The sequence below is a fragment of the Oratosquilla oratoria genome, chromosome 42, assembly GCF_046742065.1.
Source record: "Oratosquilla oratoria isolate Oo_2021 chromosome 42, ASM4674206v1, whole genome shotgun sequence".
Lineage (NCBI taxonomy): Eukaryota > Metazoa > Arthropoda > Malacostraca > Stomatopoda > Squillidae > Oratosquilla > Oratosquilla oratoria.
In genome coordinates this window covers 27,891,812-27,894,311 of record NC_134818.1, presented here as the reverse complement: position 1 = coordinate 27,894,311, position 2,500 = coordinate 27,891,812, and the positions used below count along the sequence as shown (strand labels likewise).

At 36.7% G+C, this 2,500-nt stretch overlaps 1 protein-coding gene across 1 annotated transcript in view; it reads left to right on the top strand.

Moving 5' to 3' along the window:
• The first annotated feature begins 1,585 nt into the window (after positions 1-1,585).
• LOC143021353 (uncharacterized) overlaps positions 1,586-2,500 on the top strand; it is a 14,032-nt gene continuing 13,117 nt past the window's right edge. The window contains exon 1 of the mRNA XM_076178788.1: positions 1,586-1,708. The gene's annotated coding sequence lies outside the window, so the exon portion shown is untranslated. The remainder of the gene's footprint in view (positions 1,709-2,500) is intronic.

Genomic DNA, 2,500 nt, shown 5'->3' with positions numbered 1-2,500 from the left:
TCTATTTAATTTTTATTAATAATGCCTAATACAAAAGTTATTTATCCTACTGTCAACCACCGTCTGCTCAAAATCTAGGTTTTGTATATGTGCCGATTTGGGCAGTGGGGACCTGGTACCTCTCAGGCAAAGGAGGGCTGATCTTAGGAGTGAGAATGATAGTCTACATCTCATCCATGAAACAATCCTGTTTTTTGGTTGTTGTTTCTTTTCAGCCATTACCTCTGCTATTACTATTACTATTACTACCACCACTACTACTACTATCATTTTTTTATAGCTCGCGTAAACAAGACTTCAGAGTGCGTGTGAAAACCACAATATACATGAGCTCTGAGCTCTCATCCAGAAAGGTAATAGCTGTCGATCACGAGTCTAACACTTGATCCAAGACCATAGTGAACCATATGGCGACTTGCTTGTGCGGTGACAAGCGTATCGATTTCTCACTCGTGTAGTTCGCGATCGCGCCTGATCACAGCGTGGAAACGTCACAAAACATCATCCGTTACTATCCTCCTTGAGCAAGGAGATGGGTGTGAGGTGTGTGTCCACAGCATTACCCAAAAATCTGATAATATGAGTCTAAGTTCTCATCTGCGAGAGTAGTTGCTGTCAATCACGAGACCAGCATGCGATAACAGGTCTCTAAAGATGAAGGAGAGGAAGAAGAAGAAGAAGAAGAAGAAGAAGAAGACGAAGAAGAAGAAGAAGACGAAGAAGAAGAAGAAGAAGACGAAGAAGAAGAAGAAAAAGAAGAAGAAGAAAAAGAAGAAAGAAGGAAAAGAAGAAAGAAGAAGAATAGAAAAATGAGGAAGAAGAAGAAGAAGGACAAGAAGAATAGAAAGAATAAAAGAGTAAGAAAAAGAAGATAAAGAAGTAGTAGAAGAAAGAGGAAGAAAAAAAGAATAGAAAAAAGAGGAAGAAGAATAGAGAGAAAAAATAAGAAAAAGAAGATAAAGAAGAAGAAGAAGAAGAAGAAGAAGAAGAGGAAGAAGAAGAAGAAGAAGAAGAAGAAGAAGAAGAAGAAGAAGAAGAAGAGGAAGTAGAAGAAGAAGAGGAAGAAGAGGAAGTAGAAGAAGAAGAGGAAAACAATGTGTAGGGCTACTTCCTTTTATCTGGAAAGACATGTTGACTCGAAAGTACAATTACACGTCATTTTAACGTGACACATTTTTTTTTCTGTTTTACAACATGAGACCTGTTGATTATGTAGATACAATCCTGGATCTGTAGGTCTTTATGTGGCTAACACGCTGGCTCTCCCAAGTTTGGCGTTGCTTAGCAACCATGCAACAAAAACATAATATCTTTTACTTATGCCTTGTGCTTGCACAAACTATAACCCTTCAGCCTTCAGAACACGAATGTAGAATTTTCTCAAAGACTGGAAAATATTTTTACTATAATAGAGTTATTTATTTGTTTATTTATTTTGTTTAACTCTATTTATTGAAGTGGTCGATACCAGTTTGAAGATGAGATTCAGATAAGAGGACGCAAGAATGTCGTAATGTTTTTGTGTTCCTTCCCGCGCAAACTCACTACAAACAGATAGGCCCACTGGAGGCCTCGTAGTTTTCAATGAAGCAATTTTAGTTTACTCAGTTCAACGACAGCGGCTGTAACCCCCGCAACGCACTCCAATGCTTAAGTGACCTGTTTCCAAACTTAACGTTGGACACGTCCATCCAAGCAAATATCAACCGTAAGTCGTGAGAATATAAGGAATTACCGTCCTTGCGTTGTTTATGACATAATTTGTGAAAATACAGAAACATTACCCTTACAGTGTGATCGATAGTTTCTATGGTGTTCGAACACAAACATCACCCGTGTTTTATAGCGTTTCCATGGCATGAATTTTCGGGAAGTCATGAGTGATGTAACATAAAGAAATAATGCTACGGTTTTGTTTTGTAAGCAATGGGGCCAGAAGAACCCTTAAACCCAGAAGAGGTCCTTGGATCCTACCCTCTCTCTTTCAGCCTTCGTCTTGAGGAGGGGTAGATGATATATATATATATACATATATATATATATTTATATATGTGTATGTATGTATATATATATATGTATATATATATGTATATATATATACATATGTATATATATATATATATATATACATATGTATATATATGTATGTATTTATATATATATATGTATATATGTATATATATATATATATATGTATATATATATATATATATATATATATATATATATATATATATATATATGTATGTATGTACGAAAAAAAGCTGGAGTCCTGGAGCCATGATGGTGGAAACGTAGAAACACTAGACTCAGAATTGGGTCATTTATTCCCGACGTTTCGAGTCCTGTCCGTGACCCGTCCATAGGGGTTACAGTGGAATACAGAAATCACATGGTATAACTATACGAGCGAATACGAACTCAGGAGGGACGTGGCTGGTACCGGACAGGACTCGAAACGTCGGGAATAACTTACCTGCTTCTGAGTCTGGTGTTTCTA